The sequence below is a fragment of the Sipha flava genome, unplaced genomic scaffold (assembly GCF_003268045.1).
Source record: "Sipha flava isolate LNK unplaced genomic scaffold, YSA_version1 347_pilon_pilon, whole genome shotgun sequence".
In the NCBI taxonomy this organism is placed as follows: Eukaryota; Metazoa; Arthropoda; class Insecta; order Hemiptera; family Aphididae; genus Sipha; species Sipha flava.
Window position 1 is genome coordinate 61,671 of NW_020273042.1, and position 20,684 is coordinate 82,354.

Sequence of the window (20,684 nt, forward strand, 5' to 3'; positions counted from 1 at the left end):
TAACCAGTGTTTTCAACAGCAAGATTAGCAAAAAAACACAAAGATACGTATCAAAAAAAAAAGAAAATTGATACATCAATCAATAACTATTGAATATCAATTATACTCAATAAAACTAATATTATTCTTAATAAAAGTCGATGAATCTAATGAATATATCCACTGCGCGTTCACATTAAAATGAAGAGATTGCTCTCCTAAACACCTAAATAACTCTCGTCTACCAACTGTTCAGTTTTTATAATACTTAAGTACAAAACTAATTTCGGCAATGCTAATGAAATGGCTAGCTTTAAACAACCGTTCTTATCAACTTCGCCATTTTCTTGCATCATAACACGACAATCTTATGATCAAACTCCTCCTATACACAAGCTATTCCTCAAACAAATTTAGACCTATTGTATCCAATTATGATGAGCTACTTAACCTTCAAACATTAATTAAATTAAAATATAAATATCTTTGCCAAATTACCAAAACCCCATACTATGTTTCAAATAAAACACTCCACGATTCTTATCAAAGACACCATAAAAATCACAGCCATATCTATTTTAAACGCTTGAAGACGTCAAAAACGAACGTGGTATCGTGATCCTTCCAGACTAATAAGTTATTATTAAAAATTGTTTTAAGTGTCATCAATGTAAGGCTACCTCAGTCCAGTCCCATACACGTCACTCATTGTTTGCTTAATGTAAAAAAAATGTTGCAGATTGAAAAAAAAATTGATTTCTAGGTATAGTAATTTTAAATAATAATCCAAAATTTTTTTCTTCAACTACGACGATTTGTAATAAAAACAAAAAATACATGGCAATGAAAATTTGGAATTAAACAAAATAAAAACCACTTTACCTACTCTATGACCTTCATGTACACGGATACTTGTAACTGGTTACTGTGTCTTAGTTACTGTGCACATTTTACACTATTTCAGTTTATTTTTATAAATAATTTTATCGTGCTTATTTATTAACATGTGAGGATAATTGGTACATTCGGTTGGGAGCAACTGGTACATTTAGTTGAGGGCAACTGGTATATTTTTAAAATCTTGATAACAGCCGTGAGGGGCAACTGGTCAATACTCGAAAAACCAGATTACGAGTTCATTGAACAGTCAAATGGTTTTAAATAGTTTGGTTATTTGCTAAAAACGTTAATAAAACCATATCGTTTCTTAATGAGAAGAAGTATTACAAAGCATGGCAATCAAAATTAAAAAATATGACAACGGTGGCGATAATAATATTCCGTAATAATTGTCTATTTACTATCAAATTATTTCGATTTATACTCACCAATATTTACGCCTGTGTAGGATCTATAATTTCAAACTGCGGTTCTGTTTGTAATAATTTGCATACATGCACTCTAGTGATAAGTTATTATTATTTCAACCTAAGAACGTGTCTCACGAAATCGTGTATTTATTATTTATAAGACAAGTTTATAGATTTTAAACGTATTATTTTGATTATTTAAGGTTAAACTCTCAATGCCTGAAAATATTAAATAAAATGTAAGGAATATTATTCGATGATTTAATGAATTCGCAATTAAAAATGTTGTATCAAGAGCAGAGTTGAGACGTTTAAAGCATTTTGTTTTAAACAGTAGTTTAAAACAGGTTTTAATCAAATGCTGTTTTGTTTAAATCGTTTAAGACAGTTGATTTAAGCAATGTAAAAAAAACCATTGTTTTAAACAAAAAAAACATAATTTTTGGCCTATCATCTACCATTTACAATTATTAAATTTTCTGCGAAAGTTAATTAATTATTTAATTTCTTATTGTTTAGTGATTAAACGGTATTTATCTTATGATCTAAGGTGTTTACGGTTAAACGGCTGTAGATAGTGAAATCACAGAATATATTATCATTATAGCATGATGTATAAATGTTTTCCAACTACAAAATACTTCAATATTTTAAGTTTTAGTTGATTATTAGACCTTTTGAAAAATAGGAAACGCAGAAACACGAATTTTATCACATTTTAACACGTATAATAATAATAAAACAAAATTATTACATTGCATGGAGACTAGAATATAGTACTTAATGTTATGTATTTTATTAATATTTATTAGTAAATAAATGATTCTATTAATTTTTATAGTATTAAAATATACATAATAACTAATAAGTAATAGTCAAGATCAAGTCTACAATAGTAACTACAATAAAAAAAACCTCAACGTACACCTGCATTAGTTGTCAATACTTATTTTTATTTTTATAATTTATTTACATTCCAAGCATAGTACATACTTCTTTTGTCGCATTTTTATTATTTAGTAATTGTATGTAATTACTTTTAAATTATTAGTATTATTACTTATTAATTATTTGTCGTAGTCAAGTAGTTAATTGCTACTATATTTAATATTATATTAAATTATTTAGTTATACTCCTTTAAGTTCATATATTATATTATAAATAAAACTAAAGCAATAATTTTATTTTGTATAAAATTCAATTAAAATTTGTTTTAAATATGTTTAAAATAGTTAGAAAAATAAGTTTAAAATAGTTAGAAAAATAATTGGAATAAACATATTTTAAACAAATAAAACATGTATTAATCGATTAAAACTGTTTTTTTTTTTTTTTTTATCAACTCTGATTAAGATACAATTATTTTTCTATTCTAGTCAAGTGGGTTTTCGAGTATCTATAGTATGTACAATTACACAGTGATTAGTCGATAATTAATTTCCTGTATATAGTTATTAGTTATACATAGTTGTTAGTATAGAAATAACGCACATGGAATTAAATATATTTCTACAACACTTATCATTTTTAGGTACTCTTTAGTTCCATAATATATACATAAAATTACAACTATTAAAATTATATATTAAAAGCATACCAAATTCTTCAACAAAATTATTTTATTTATTTTTACCCATGACTTTTATTTTATTGACCTGAAAGGCTAAACGTTAATTTGACTACTTAGTGGAATTGCATTTTGAATATATTCGTCTTTCTGATCTGGTTGAATATAATATTTTTTTCAAAAACATATTTGCATTTGATTCGTCTTCTCACGGTTTGAATACTGGGGCGTAACACGTTTCCACCAAAATAATATGATACTCTAGATTAATTGTAGTATTTATGTAAATTGGAATTTCAATTTTAAAAAAAAGTAAATATACTTATTTCTATTTTATATAATACTACAAAAATTAACAATAAAAAGTCAGTATTCCGCTGATTTTTCATTTACCAGTGATATTATATTACACAACTTTTCATGTAGGGAATATGATATTTTTTTTTTTTTACTATTTTTATGTTAAGATAAATGACTATATTTGGTGAATGTTGACATTCACTGCTGTTTTTGGTGAATATCAATATTTTGAATGAATTCAAAAAATTCTAAAAATACACTAAAAGTCACCGGTGAATGTCAACATTCACAATGATCATCGGTGAGCATTGACATTCATAATTAAGTTTTGGTGAATGTTCTCATTCACGATATTAAGTTTTGGTGAATGTTAGAAATTTTTTGTTAAATTTGATACATAGACGTTCAATAATTGATGTGTGGTGCATCATGTTATACGTACAAATTTTGAATGTTTATAGATATGATACTGTTCACACGATAGCTGTAGGGCAAATTATGTTTGAGTAAAAACGTTTAATAATTTTATAGTGTATTGTTTAATCGAATGGTGTTTAATGATCAATTATAATATTATCAGAGATAATATCAGAGGTACTTGAGATGCAATTTTAAACAAAGTTTGTATCGAAGAAGTTTGGTTGTAGTTCCTCAGGATTTTTGTGTAACTCAAAATGTCATAATAGGTTATCTTGTTGTAACAAATAATTTATATTTTTAATTTTTTTTTTTTTTTTTTTTGACAAACAATCTATACAATATTGCACAATAAGTTTATATAATGAGAGTAATTAAAAATGATATGAAAAGTATGAATTAAGCGGCCACCCGCTTGGTCATTGAATTAGTTAATTTTTTTTTTTTTTGTATGGTATATTTAACTTTTTCCACTATGAAACGTTAGACATTGAAGTTTTGTAAAATGTCACGGCATCATTTCCTTTTTAATCTGTGATTAGGATTTCTTGTGAGAGTAAGGATGGAAAGATCTTTTATAAGAAGGTTAGGATGGTTTTGTAGTAAAAACGAGCTTCTTCATCTATTGTTCTCATATGGAAATCGTTATAAAGAGTATGGTTAAAAATATAAGGCGGAGCATTGGATAATCATCGGAGTGATATATTTTGGAACGTTTGAATTCTATTATTGTTAAAATTTTTTTTTACACCCCCATAGTTGGAGTCCATACGTCCAAATTGAATTTATAATATAAATTTGCTTCATTTATTAACCCTTTGAGTGCCGAATTAATTTATAGAAATTATTTTATCATTATTTCTCTTTTTTTTACAAAATGCCAACATTCATCAAAAACAGATAGTACATGTCAACATTAACCAGTGAATGTCTACATCTAAGAAAAAATTGACATTCACCCGAAATTTCGGTAAATGTCACTCATCGGTGAATGTCAACATTCACCAAATGTAGTCATTCACCTTAACATATACAATAAAATAAGACTCAAATCGAATTCTTATATTTTATAAATAATTTTTTAAAGAATCAATATTAGAGTCCAATCCAATACTAATTAATTTGCGAGCAGCGAAGTCGACTGTTAATGTAGTTGCATCGATGAAGCTACTCGATGATGTAGGTGCAACATACTTAAACTACTTTCTTGTTAAAAATATGACAACTTATTACTGCAGTGTATATATAGAAATTATATTGGAATGTGTTTCGTTATTGACGTGATGTTAAATCAATTATTCAATATAATTTAATATCAGTACTGAGTACTGAGAAAATTAAAATTCTATCGGTATTAAAATATATCACTGATCAACGCTAAATTATAACAGTAAGATATTTTAGTTCCAAAGATATTGACTAAATAATCAATTTTTCTAATAAAAAAATATTAGTGAATAACTATTCCGATTGTAAAAATGATATGCCTAAGTTGACGCTATTGTTATGCTAAAATATATTTAAAACTCACAACGTAAAACTTTTTTTTAAATAAATATGAAAAGTTAAAAAAATAAATAGAAATTTTCAAAATTTATAATGGCATTGGCTAAGATAATTTTATTTATTTAAGTTTATATTTTAACATAACGATTCAACATTAAAATTTACATTAATAACAAACATTAATATCATTATATCTCAAATTTAAATTTTAAAATCCGTTCTTAAAAAATTTCATTGCGAAAAAAAATTTATTTTAAAAACCTCAAATTCAAATCTTTTTTTTATTTATACACTATATTAACATAATATAATAAGTTAGGTCAAACATTTAAGTATTTAAGCCACTTTAAGATAAATTAAAAACGAACTCATTAATAATTACGTTTGTTTGTTTTACATCCTCTAGATTTTATTCGAAGAAATAGAAATGGATAACGGAAACTTAATACTAACTAGTGAACAATATTTACAACAGTTAAAATACGAACTCAAAAACAATGAGGCATGTGTCAGATCAAATGAACAACAACAAAACGACGATCTTTTAAGAGTAAAAAATGATGTCCAAAAATGCTATGAGAAAATTTTAGAGGAAAAATCACAAATTATCAAAAACCAAATGGATGAGAATAATCAAGTTACGATTTCATATCAACAATTGTCAATGAAACACAATGAACTTATTTGTAAGTTAGAAAACTCAGAAAACAATGTGAGACATTTACAAAAAGAAATATGTATGTTACAAGATGAAAAAGTGAGTATAGTTTTATATATTGTATATTTTTTTTATCTACATCAGTCATTTAGTTTGCATTTATGCATTATACGAGTATGAATTAGACGCTACGGTATGATATTGCTGGAATTATGCAGAGTTTAAAAATCGAATAACACGTTAATTTAAAAATTTCTATTTAAATTATAAAAATCTTCGACGCAATGTTCTAAACTATTGACTAAGGTTTATGGGGATAACCATGTTATGCACCCTAGTTTTTGAGTGGCATATTGAGAGTTGGGAAGCGGTATACGATTACGAATATTCAGGTCTTTATAACACATTGAAAACCGATAAATACATCTAAGAGTTAATGAAATTGTTCAAAATGACCGACAACTTAGTATAAGAATAATTACAAAAATAGCAAATACTGATAAAGATACAGTTTGACAAATTGCACATAAAAAAATTAAATATGAAAAAAGCTTGTCCATAAATGGTACTAACTCAGAATTAAAAAAAAAACAACAGGAGAGTCATTTGTTCCGACATTTTACAACGGTTAAATGAATAACCAAATGATTTCACTCTTATGATGCGCGCTCATTTTATCGCGACACCGTTTTAGCCGAATGAAATAATGATACCCATATTTAATATCCATTTTTTCTGTATAAGATTTACCAAATATACCGAATTCTGTGTACCCTCTCGAGTGAAACCAGGCTGTTCAGCTAATTCTATTATAGTTCAATAACAGGAAGAATTTTTCTTTGAATTTCAATGGGGGAATTTGAAAATTTCCTTTCACAAATTTTCTAATACAATACGATTATAAAAATAAACATCCATATATTATTATTTTCTAGTCGAAATTGGTAAAAGAGATTAAAGAAAAAGAAAAATTACGCGCAATCTGCGAAGACGACGTGTGCAAATTGCGTTGTAGATTAGACGGATGTTCTAATGACAATGAACGGATGACGAAACACATCGCTACATTAGAGTCTGACTTGAAGTGTAAAACAACAGAACTTAGCGACGAAAAATTATGTGTCAAACGTTTGAAAGATACCATGGAAAAACATAAAGAAGAGAGGCTTGCAATCGAGTGGAAATTGAAATGTTGTCAGTTGAAACAAGAAGCAAACGCCAATAAAAAGTGTGAGCAGGTCCATCCAAATGTAGTTGGTAGCTGTCCAAGTAAAAATAAATTACCAAAGTGCTGCTGTAGTCCGATAAACGATGAACTATCTTGTCTGAAGAAAAAAAACAAAGAATTGCAATTAGAAATTGATCAAAAAAACACAGTCATAAACGTACAGAATAATAAACACAATGAAACGAAATGTCTACTAAAAAAAATTAAACTGTCATTGGAGAACTGTAAAAAGTCAAAATGTATTCCACTTTGCTTGGAAAAATCTCGATCAAAACGAACGAAAATGTCTCCAGAGAAGTTTTATAAGCTGAAATGTGAAATTCCATGTAGTTCAACGAAAACAGACGAAAAACAAGCAGTTGATAGCATTTGTTCCATGCAGACGTATTGCAATCCGAGTACGTCATGCTGCAAGTCAGTCAAATACATGTGTAATACCAGTCTATGTACCTGCAAGACCATCACGTGCACCCGTAAGTCAAGTCCTTCGTGCTGCAAGCCTTGGTGTAAGCCGAGTACTCCATGCTGCGAACCAAGTAACACGTGCTTCATATCAGACGAGGGCACATGCGAGACGAACATATGTACCTGTAAGATGAGTCCATGTACATGCAAACCTAGCCCACCATGCTGCAAATCGAATAATCCGTGCTGCAAGCCAAGTACACCTAGCTGCAAGCCAAGTACACCGTGCTGTCAATCGATCAAATGCACTTGTAAGCCCAGTCCACCGTGCTGCAAGCCAAGTACGCCTTGCTGCAAGCCGAGTACGCAGAGCTGCAATTCAATCAAATGCACTTGCAAGATGAGCCCGTGTACTTGCAAAACGAGCATGTGCACCTGCAAAACGAGCTCGTGCACCTGCAAAACGAGCTCGTGCACCTGCAAAACTAGCTCGTGCATCTATAAGCCCAGTACACCATGCTGTAATTCAATCAAATGCACTTGCAAGACGATCTCATGCACTTGCAAGACGAGCCCATGTACTTGCAAGACGAGCATGTGCACCTGCAAAACCAGCCCGTGCACTTGCAAGACGAGCTCGTGCACCTGCAAAACTAGCTCGTGCATCTGTAAGCCCAGTACACCATGCTGTAATTCAATCAAATGCACTTGCAAGACGATCTCATGCACTTGCAAGACGAGCCCATGTACTTGCAAGACGAGCATGTGCACCTGCAAAACCAGCTCATGCACTTGCAAGACGAACACGTGTACTTGCAAGACGAGCACATGCACCTGTAAGCTAAGCCCACCGTGCTGCAAGTCGAGCACTTGTTGCAGTTCATGCGATTCCACGATTCCACCCTATAAGTGTAAAAAGTTCATAAGCGATGAAACCCACTACACAAATCAATTACAAAAAACCTTAATCGAATTAAATAATTTGAAGAGTGATATCCAACAGCTGTCCAAAATCAAGTAGATCGATCTTGGGACAAAATATTCAACAGCGACCTCGCTGATAAATAAAATTGAAGATGAATTTGCTGAACATATAACCATTATACGAGGGTTATTTAGAAAGTGAGGAACGTTTTGCAATAAAACAAAAACTGGGTACAGGAAATGTATATAATAAAAAAATTTTCCTGCACCAAGTATTTGTTTTATTACAAAACGTTCTTCACTTTCTGAATAACCTTCGTATTATCATTGAAAATCTGCCATAATAACCATTCTTATTTTATTAAATAAATTGAATTTCAATGTTATAATACAATGTTTTATTATTGTGCGATGGAGTGAATTTAAAATTGATGATGAATCTGCTTAAGATATGTCCAGTATATTTTTATTGAAAATCTAATAACCAACCTTATTTTTTTTTTTTTTTTTTTTTGTTAATTTATTAGTAATGTGTTTGAATTATTCCAGAAGTTTATAAAATTGTATTAATAACCCCGGAACAGAAGTGAACTCACAAGTATACGCAGAGAATTATCGGAAATTTAGGACATACAATCAACAGATTATAAGCAGTATTTTAGCGAAGTTTGCCGCAAACTCCATGTAATATCTGGCAATGGCAGATTAGTTAGTAGGTATCAGCAGGTTGTTTGAAACACAGGGTACAAAGACTATTAAAAGGTCATGCATGCTTAGTAGTCAATAATCAGATTTTACTAAATCAAAATCTGGTCAAATTTTTAAAATCTTGCTATATTTTTCAAAAACCTGTGCCAGAATGACACATGAATATCACAGTTATACACTAGTTTAATTAAAATCTAAATATATATATATATATATATATATTTTTAAGGAAAATGATTTAAGATACAGAGAAAAAGAATATTAATTTATAATGTAATGTAAAATATGTGTATTATTTATATTATAAAATCACTTCTTATAAGAAAAATTTACCCTCTCCATAAAAAATTTGAAAATAAATATAACTAAATATAACAAACTTGACTTGAAGATCCTATCAATGTTTTTTAATTTACCATCAATCATTGTCATAACCAGGGTTGGAATTTTATAGCATTTGTATATTTCTTATGAGGTGCTTAAAAAATAGCAGAGTAAGCTAAAAATTGTTTCATGATACAGAGAACTCAAATAAAAAATTGTATTTTGTTTTTTTTGCATATTTCGCGTTTTTTAGTTTATAATGCTTTTTTTGGATTTTTGAGACTTTTTGCCTATTACCTGTGTTTTAATCAAAATTGAGCATATTTTATTAAATTGTTTTTTGGTAAACGTGTTTTTTGATTTTTGTTAATCAAATTTTCAAGATTCAAAATTTTAATTTTAATTTTAAATTAAATTATAAATGTATAGATTAAGTAAAAAGACCCATTACGTTGATGCAATTCTGTACAATTACAGCGATGATATATACATAGGTAGGTTTAATATAATACAATAATTTCGTTTTAGTTATTTGGTTCTAATTTTTGTTATCTGCTGATTTTGTTGGTTTTTTTTTTTTTTTTTGTTGCCAATTTCTATTAAATCTACTAATAGCCGATTATCAACGAACGAGTGTAGAATTCGCTTTATACAGTCCACATTCGTCTCGTGTGCTCGTATAAAATTATTAAATAATAAATTTCCTTTTTTTTTTTGTTCTTTTTATTGCATATTTTTAAAGCTTATTTAGCGATTTTTAAGGTAATATTATAGCATATATTTATGCAATTTTAATTGCTATAAAATCCCAACCCTAGTCATAACCATTATATGATTAGAAACAACATTAATATTTATTATTAATTTTAAGGTTCTGCAATTTGTTTTTCCAATTTATATACTTCAGTTTTTGTTATTTTTAGTGTTTGAATACTTACTATACATATTATTCATTGATTTACAGTTCCATGTAGATAAAAATATTGGATTTTCCCGTAAAATAGTTTTGATTTTTTAAATGTTATTGGTTGTTGATAGCCACCCCTCACCTTCACCCGATTACTGTAATAAAATGTGTTATTTTAATTATCTGAGTAACTGCTTCTGGATTAACTTCGATTGTCCTGTAAATATTTAGCTGTTTCATATTATTATTATTATTTATTAACGCCTATTCGGGCAAAGAGTATACATAATTGATACTATATAAGTTAGTTTACTATCTCAGGTTTATGGGTGGGGGGTTCTGACCTCCGAACCATCCATGGATACGCTACTGGTTCACAAAAATATGTTTTCAACCCGGGCTGGCAAAGGGTGAACTGTCAGTAATGAAATCTAGAAAGACAATATTTTTTTAAAACTCGACCAAGTTCGGGCTCAGACCCGACCCTAACCAGTGGCCATTGGTCCTTTGGACGTCACCGACTTCTCCACAATGCAACGCACTTCACACGAGAATCCATGACGACTTTACAGATCCATCGGGAAACAACGATTCATCCTTCGTTCCGCACGTCAGTTGTATCCTGCTAGCGCTTGCGCAGGAGTTTTCGACCCGTGTAATGGAAACGCTGCGGATCTAAAAAAAAAACAGCCGTATCCGGGACGGACGGAGTTTAGAGATCATTGGCCGGAAGGCGTTGGTCAAATGTGACGATGACGCGGATCTTACATTGTACCGTTTAACAGCTCGGTGAGTGCAACCGGAGGGTCATGACCTCTGAGACGACAGTAAAGGAAAACATGCATTGAGCCCATTCTATCAACTTCCAACGTCTTTGCCTAGTGTCCGTATAGATAAGATGTCGTGAGTTGGCGACGATCTTGAATCCCGTACATCATGTTACACCGGTAAACCGGTTATACCGTGGTTATACAACGATAAGATACTATTCGTTAACGGCTCAACACTTACGTTAAAGCTTTTCAACACATTATTAACTATCGTACATCGATAAGTTTGACATTGCTCCCTTCTGAAATGTGTGTGGAGAAATAGATTAATAATTTAGAGATTCGACTGTTAAAAATCGGTATCGTTTAAATTTTTATCAGCAACTATTTAAGGACTCGATTAAAAATACATAACGAATATTGGTTGGACTCAACTCCGTTAACCCAAAAGTATTTGTGGAACTCAATTAAATGTTATCGCATTTAAAAGGGACACCGCCAATTATTTAACAGCCAAATAGAAAAGTGGTCATGTTGTTGCTGTTGTACATGTACGCAGAGGATTGTCTCATTGATATAAACACATTTAGGTTTAATAGATCAGGAAAGGTTGCGCACCACTGCGAATAGCTAATGACAAGAATAGTGCAGATGACCCAGTTTAGCTGCGGACGTTTTCTCGTTCTCAAGGCCGAAGGTCTGTTGTCCGGTGCAAGTGGCATAAGAGAAAGGAATGCAGTTGACGTTTATTGTATATTGAATGATAGTCGTATAATCCTGAGGTGGACGTTAACATACATTGAGGTAACGTTTGCACCCGATATAATCGTTCAATCGAACGGATTTGTCGATGACGTGCACAGTGAACTGAGCGAACTCTAGTCCACGGGTAATGTTTTCGGAAGATTCGGATACTGTTAAATGTTTTTATCCATCGATGACTGCACACGTTGATTAATGCTGGTACGTTCTCTGAACTTCTGGTATTATAGTTTAATAACTATCACCGTCAGGTAACGATTATTTTTATTTTATCTCAATAATAGAAAGATTAAGAACACTTGATTCTGATCGCGAAATCAATATTGTTAACTTATAGAGTTATTATTTCAAGTCGTACAAGTGTGTAGTATATTTTTTTTCCATTTGATTCGGTTTACAATGACAAACACATACTAATGAATTATTCGAAATAGAAATAGAATGTTTAATATTTAAAAAGTTTAGTTATGAACTTCAAAAACAGGTCTGAGCTTAAAATGTTGGCAACTCCAAAATGTCTCACCTTAGGAGAAATAGTGTTGTCGCATGTTTACCACATGTTTACCATGTTGTTCATAGAAATAGTTATAATTGCTGATTATGCAAAAAATGATTTGAAGTAATAATAGCAATAATAAAATAATAATTAATAAAATTATAAAATGTTTAAAATATTTAGAAATAGTTGTAAAGTGTCAATGACGCATGTATACGCAAAAACAATACGACAAAGAAAATTAATAATATCTAAACTAGACAATTTAAAAAATGTAAAATAGGAAAGGAGGAAGCAGATGTTCCAGTTAAAAAGGGATATATTTAAAAATCGTAGTTTTTTTAAATATCCAGGTGTTCTCGTGAAGTTTAAAAAACCTTGTCTGTCTACATGCATAATAAATATGGTGATCAATGGACGTTGAAAAATCCATTTAGAGGAACATAAAAGGATTTTGTAGTTTAGTAAACAAAAAAGGAAAGAATCTAATCAATGTATATCAAAAATGTTAATTAGAAATGAAAACTAGCTGCTGTTAGATTTAAAAAAAATGACGTAGTCCACTTGCCATAAATTAATCGTTGTTTGCCACTTAAGACATTTCTATATTCGTGTGAACATTCAAAACATAGACAAATCGAATATTAATGGAAAATGACTACAAATGAGAAATTAATTTGTAATACGAAAAGTAATTTATACACTAAAGGGAAACTGCTGACTTACTGTCGCAAGTAAATGAGGAGTACTTTTCTTGTCGAGTAATTCAAATTAGAAAAATCTATAAAAATGTTATTTTAAAATGGTTTTCAACAGATTTAGTTTGAGGATTTTCCCTGATTTTCATTATTTTAGATAATCTCGGCTTGTTAATTCCACCTGAGATTTTCAAATTAGCTAATTAGCAACTTGATTTACATTAACACAAATCATTGTACTTTAACACACAATTATTATTATTATTATTATTTATTTATTTAGACGGGCTAATGCCCATTAATAAAAATATATAAGATGGTCAGTATTGTACAATGCCAAGGTAAGCTTAGTGGTTAACATGCATATTTTATAGGAAACATATTTAGATAAATGCTAATATTAGGTTTTATACAAATAACAATTAATAATATAAATATATACAACATATTATCTAATCTATAAAATTCTTACGTCTATTTTATTAAGTTGTTTAAGTATACTTTGAAAAAAATCAGTCGATGTACATGAAAATAAATCAATATGAAATATATTAACAAATTCCATAACTCTAATAATAGGAGAATTTTGACAATAATTGGTAGATTGGAGTGGTACATAAAAGGTATTTATTTGTCTTGTACTACGGCTAGGAACTAGGAAGCTTAATCTTGAAATTAATTCAGGACAATAAACTTGTCCATTAAGTAATTTAAAAATAAAACATAGATCATGCCTTTTCCTTCTAACTTCTAATGATTCTATGTTTAAAAAAGATAATAATGGCTGATAAGAAGTGTGAGGAGTACGCTGAATGTTACAGCTAAAGGACAAGAATCTCAAAAAAACGATTTTGTATCGACTCTATCTTTTTTATCGGGCCTATTCTACTGGGTGACCAAATTATAGAGTTGAAGTCCAAAATTGACCGGACAAAAGAGCAATAAAGTGCTTTTAATGCATATGGATCATCAAAATTTTTACAGTTACGACTTATAAATCCTAGCATAGAAGAGGCTTTGTTTAGGATATTTAAATAGTGCTCATTGAATGACAGAGATGTATCAAAAATTATACCTAAATCATTGTTCTTATAGACACGAGTGAGTTTTGAGTTGTTTAAATAATAATTATAAAGATGTGGTGTTCGTTTTTTCGAGAAGGTTAATACTTTGCACTTAGAAATATTTAAAAATAGTTTGTTCTGGTCACACCAATCATTAAGGATGTTTATATCGTTTTGAAGTAAGTCGGCATCATTTGGGGTGTTTATAATACGAAATAATTTTAGGTCATCCGCAAATAGTAACATTCTTGGGTTGGGAAATTTGATATCATTTATAAATATATTAAATAATAATGGTGCAATGTGAGATCCTTGAGGGACACCTGAACTTACATTATATTGATTTGAGGTAAAGTTTTTAATTTTAACATATTGTTTCCTGCCTGTTAAAAAAGATACCACCCAAGAATGAAACGGATCGCGTAAGCCCAAGTGGTATTTTACCATGTTTTGGTACTTATGCAATTGAGTTCTCCGAATATGTCATTTAAAGTCGAAACGCATTTATTAAAATCGACTGAGTGCATATTAATATTTTCGATACTAGGAACTGCATTACAATAATACGGCTGATTAAATACGCTCGAAAAAAATCGAGCAAAACAATTAGAAATATCAATACCACCACAGTAATTTACATTATTATAATTCATAGATTCTGGTAGAGTGGAAGTAGATCGTTTATTTCGGATAAATTTCCAGAATAGTTTCGGATTAGACTTAATAGAATTTTGAGTTTTGGTAATAAAGCTATTATACTCAAGTTTATTTAGTGACTTACACTGGGTACGTAAATTTGAAAACTGGTTATAATTACATTGGGTCCGATATCGTTTATATATTTTATGTGCTATTTTTTTACTTAGTATTAACTGCTTTAGTGTTGTACTGAACCAAAGAGGATATTTTGGTGTATATAAATATTTTTTCGGACATAAAAAGTCAATAATTCTAAAAATATTTTCATAAAAATATGGACAGCATCATTGATTTGTAAATTGCTTAATATACCATTCCAATCTATTGAAGCAATATGTGATCTTATATTATAGTAATCACAATGCAAAAAATCATAAATTTGTTCGTTATAATTTAATGGCTGAGATAATAAGACTGATATTTTAGTTAACAAAGCTGGATGGTACATTTGATCTATAGGTACAAGAGGATACATAACGGGGGATACACTTACATTACTTATATTTGAAAAAACTAGATCGAGCATTGAACCAGAACGATTATAAACTAAGTTATGTTGCATTAAATTAATGTACGAAAGACTAGTTAAAATATTTGAATTGAAATTATTTACATAAGATAAGTCGGGAATAATATTATTATTTACAGTAATCCATTGAATATTTGAGAGATTATAATCTCCCAATACTAAAAATTTGGAATTAGGATTATTAGACATGAGATTATCTAAAAGATCGAAATGATTATTATATACAGCAATATCAGAGCGAGGTGGTAAATACACCGTGCCAATAATTAATGAAAAAGAATTAATACTTATTTCTATATACAGTTGTTCAATTAAATTATTATTTAGGTGTATTCGACGACTGGGAAACTTGTTCTTTACTGCGATAAGCACACCACCACCTCTAATACCGGTACTGCGTATGCTGCATCTATCGCAACGAAATACTTGATAATTAGCACAGAGTCCAAATTCAGCGTCGGTTACATTGTTTGATAGCCAGGTTTCAGATAAAGTAATAATATCATAATCAGATAGTGCAAGGTTACGGGTAAATACATCTATTTTAGTGTTGATACCACGTACATTCTGGTAGTATATAGATAGATCATTTAAAGATTTGTAATTATTTTGCCGTTTTTTGAAATAATCGGCAAGCCATTGAAATATTTAATATATAAATCATTTTCACCTGCATCTCTCCGTGATTTTAACTCAGCCATAATAGACAAGAAATATTTACGCTGTTGTATAGTTTGGTCAGATGAAATACGAATTTTACTCAGATTATTTACGCCAAGTAGCTTCTTTTTCACTTTTAAGACTTCAAAAACGTCAAATTTTGGACTTCAACTCTATAATTTGGTCACCCAGTAGAATAGGCCCGATAAAAAAGATAGAGTCGATACAAAATCGTTTTTTGAGATTCTTGTCTTTTAGCTGTAACATTCAGCGTACTCCTCACACTTCTTATCAGCCATTATTATCTTTTTTAAACATAGAATCATTAGAAGTTAGAAGGAAAAGGCATGATCTATGTTTTATTTTTAAATTACTTAATGGACAAGTTTATTGTCCTGAATTAATTTCAAGATTAAGCTTCCTAGTTCCTAGCCGTAGTACAAGACAAATAAATACCTTTTATGTACCACTCCAATCTACCAATTATTGTCAAAATTCTCCTATTATTAGAGTTATGGAATTTGTTAATATATTTCATATTGATTTATTTTCATGTACATCGACTGATTTTTTCAAAGTATACTTAAACAACTTAATAAAATAGACGTAAGAATTTTATAGATTAGATAATATGTTGTATATATTTATATTATTAATTGTTATTTGTATAAAACCTAATATTAGCATTTATCTAAATATGTTTCCTATAAAATATGCATGTTAACCACTAAGCTTACCTTGGCATTGTACAATACTGACCATCTTATATATTTTTATTAATGGGCATTAGCCCGTCTAAATAAATAAATAAATAAATAAATAAAGAAGTGTTGGATGAATTGGCAAAAAGAAAAAACAAAATTGATACAGTATTGTACTTAGGCAATAACTTTTTTAACCCTGGAAATTTGATTATATTATATATTATGTATTTTATAAATAATGCTTAATATTTTCTATTTGTTTAAACACAACAAATTGATTAACTTCATTGTTTCAACATATGCTATATTTTTGCAAATAGTAAATTTAAATTTTTCTTGAACCCCCATCATAAAAAGTTCCTGGATACGCGCCTGTTGCGAACGCAATTCACTCTGCGGTTTGCCGGACGGTTTTGTCAAACCATGCTGGTCGGACTCGTCACGACAAGTGTGTGAACGGCTGAATTGTAAGTCGTGAATCGAATACGGTAGAAGACGTTTTTTAGGAACACTTTTGGACCAACGTGAAATGTGTCAATTAACCGATTGTTTATGCGATTGATTTTATTTACAATAATATAAATGTATGCCTAGTTCGAAAAAAGTATTTTTTAGAGACCAACTGCAAAAACCCACGGCTATGGATAGTATAATTGCAAAACGACTATAAAAATGTGAAGTTCCTAAGGTATTTTGTATTTCACGACAGCATACAACGCTCTCTAGGTTTTAAATATATCAACTAGGTACATTCGACCATTGATTAAGTATACATAGATAGCCCACGGAATGATAAAATATTGGAAACGCCTAAAATGTCTCAAATGGAGTCAGAATTGTAGTAGTAATGGATTCCTGATAATAGAATGCACTGGCGCTCCATATAAACATTTGCTATCTCCAATTTATTGTTATCCGTGATCACGATTATAAAGTTCTTTACAAATAAAAGTTCTAAAGTTCTTTATAATCGTGTCCGTGATCAATGTTGATACACTAATGATAAACTATAATCAATTTTAACCGTTGTCATACGTATACGTACGTCTGTCAATTATCATTACATGGTTTATATGGGCGTATATCGACTCCGCCGAAAAGGTCTTTTTACCTGTGAGAAACCTATCGATCGCGCCGAAAATATATATACATGTAACATCACTATATACACATTACATTATATATACTATATATAAGATATATACCATATCTAGCACGACGGTATTGTAAGAAAAAAAACATACATTTTATAGAATAAATATATAATAATCAGCAACAATTTTAGTTGGATTGAAATATAAATTTTGAGCTGAGCATGTTTTTAAAATTCATCTAAATGCGGTAGCGTATGTATTTGTACTTTTGTCTAGCAATAAGAAATGGGATAATGGAACATAATGTCTAGTGATGGGAATAATCGAATGATTTTAATAATAGAAAAAATGGTACCAAATATATTTATATTAAAGCAAATTAATTGAATTATTCGAAAAAATTACTCATTGCCCATTGTGTACTAAATTAAGAAGTCGACAATACATTAGTATTGTATTATTATTTATTTTATTTTTAATCATTAGTATAAATCCCGGTATTGTGGTAATCCCACACTAATTGGTTTAATAGGTATAAATATTTGGATTGAAAATGCTTTTGACTTTCATGCTTATAGATAATCATTTGATTATTTATACGATCAGTTAAAGCAGTTAAATCATTAGATGATTTTGTTTTCGACCACTAATCATTCGATTATTTTTTTATCGATTATTAATCATTCGATTATTCCCATCACTAATAAAGTCCATTTTTAAAAATATGAACCGTAAACAGTTGATGGAAATATTTTGGGCACCTATAAAATGTACCATCTATAAATATTTTGTCACTAGAGTATAGCAATTTTAAATTAGAATTTGTAGAGTAGAATAAAATATTATTTACTGTGTCAATATTTAGTAGAAAATCTGCTGGAAACAATATTATGTATTCACAAAATCCGAAAATGTTTTAATATTATAATGTTATGTTATATTCTTATATATATATAAATATTTGGCGGGATTGATATATAAAAATATTCGGCGCAATTAATGGCTGGTGCAATCAATATATGTATACAGATATTCGGCGGAATCGATAAACTCCCGTTTATATGCCATACGGGCGTCGATAAAATTGTAACTGTCTATTGATTTTCGATTATGTTAGATTAAATTAGATTAGATTGGGTTTATAATTGTGAAATATGTTATCGGAATAGACGGAATTTAATTATTTAAAACAATGAGGAACACAATTATAAAAATTACTTCCTTGAAAATTTTTAATTCAACAATTTAATAATATAATATTTATTTGAGATACAGGCTTATATACAGATACTTCACTTTATAGGTGGTTAAACAGAATTATATTTTGTTTGTATTGTTACGTGCCAACCGTTTGATCCGTTAATTCAGTTACAACGTCTCAGTCAACGCTTGTGTGGAAGTGTAGTCAGGAATAATTAAGACTTCTTTTTAAAATAATTAAATTTATTTAACTTATAAAAATTATTCTAACTACAAATTTTGTAAATATTCTAGTGATAGAAATTATTTAAGTCCTAACAATTGTACTTATAAAATAATTGGAAATATTTCTAAGTCCAGACCATAACATACACTGACGTGAAGGTGCTCAGTGCAGCATAGACAAGACTCGCCTGATTTGCCCTTGTTTTCGGGTCCCTTTTATATGTGATATTGTATGTGTGTGTGTAAAATCCCAAATGTGTGTGTGTAAATGAATAAGATAATAAAATAAGATAATTTCCTATAAATTGTGAGTGTGTGTGCGTTATCTCCAGACCGTGACATAATTATTGACGCAAATGCCCAGGATGTGGTCACCACATCATTCCGATAAACTATTTTATTTCAATTTCCCAGAAAAACGTTTATGTGAACCCTTTCACTTGTCCACGCTTGTGATTTCGATATTCTAATTCCTTATTGTAATCTCTAGTGTAATAACCACGTGAACACAATAATCTAACTTATCCATAGTTGTGGTTTTTGATGTACATGGGAACCTCCTTGTGATGTTGTGATGTGTTTTACCGTGTGACTACGCGGGACGCGACAGTATAAAACTATTATAAATTGGATATATTTTCTTATCTCAGGATATTTTACTCAAACAGGTTTCCTGAACCATCGGACGACTTGATCCCCCCGTCATTCTCTGCCAATCTAAATACGATAATAATTATTTTTTTAATTATGACACTTAATGCTATTCTATTGTCACATTTCTCTTATTACTTAATAGGTTTCCATATTTCCTATACCGTGGACTATCTATGTATATTTAATAAATGATTTGACGTTTACCTACAAATATATGGTAAAAATGAAAAATAATAAGCCAATTGAAAATTACTTTCTTAATATTTATTCAATCTAGTATGATTATAATAATTTATGTACATTAATATTAGCAAGTGCTTCATTTACTATTTAAGAATTAACCAATTAAGATACATTTTCTTTTTTTTTTGCTATGTTCAGGTACTTTGCTTCGATATTTTTTGAATAACTATGCATTCTCATGGTTAAATACATAATAAACATTTTTGTGACTATTTCAATTCCATGTTAGTAATAATATATTATAATTATTTTGTAATTTTGTAGCAAATCAATCTGTGTATCTTCGAATACCGTTGGAGAATCTCCACTCCATACTTCTCAAAACTTAATAAAAATGATTTTATACATTTTATAAATCTCAATGAAATTTGTTGAATTATCCGAACACTTATACGAATTTCGATTAAATGATTTTTAGCAAAAATATACTTACCATTTTAGAAAGGAATTCATTGTACGTTTTGCACCATATTCGCTATAAATGAACAAATAGGATCTTATAAAATGTAACAGCGAAGCAGGCTATTTAGTAAAATATTGTTGAACAATATTGATAATTCTAAGTTACTTATACTTAAGGAGGTTGGAAGCAGACCTTTTTTAAGGGGTTGAGTATAGACAATACCTTATACGCGTGATGTTATGCCATGTG